Below are 572 nucleotides of genomic sequence, written 5' to 3'. Positions count from 1 at the left end.
CGAGGCTCGGGCAGGTCCCCAGGGCCCGGCTCCCATGTGGGCAGGACCCTGTGACCCGGGGCCTCGGACCGTCTGCAGCCACACCTGAGCGGGCTGGGAGGCCCGGTGGTCTCCCTGGAGGGGGCGTGCTCTCGTGACTTGGGAGGGGCCCTGGGCTGCAGCAGAAGCCACCGTGGCCCGTTAGTGGGGACCAAGGCTGGCCGTGCTGCCCTGAACTCCGGAGACTCAGATACAAGCGGGGCTGTGGGAGGCTGGTCTGGGGCGGGGGGGCAGGGAGGCCACTCGTGCTCTGCAGGCTGGGCTTCCAGGGCCCCAGGAGCCTGGGGGTGCGCTGTCTCAGGCGGAGATACTGAGCCGTGGGATCCTGACCCCGTTCCTCTGCGGGCTCTTTGCTGTGGGAGCAGCCCCATGGGGAAGGGGCCGGCGGAGGTGCCCGGCCCCAGACTGTGGCCCCTGCCAGTTCGGGAGGGTTACAGGGAGAGAAGGGGTGAAGGGGAGAGCACCAGGTACCCACTGAGGTAGAAGGTGAGGGGCTGGAGGCCAGGAGCCTGGTGTTGAGCGGTCAGGGACCT

The sequence above is a fragment of the Myotis brandtii genome, unplaced genomic scaffold (assembly GCF_000412655.1).
Source record: "Myotis brandtii unplaced genomic scaffold, ASM41265v1 scaffold434, whole genome shotgun sequence".
NCBI classification, from domain to species: Eukaryota; Metazoa; Chordata; class Mammalia; order Chiroptera; family Vespertilionidae; genus Myotis; species Myotis brandtii.
Note: the sequence above shows the minus strand (reverse complement) of the source record.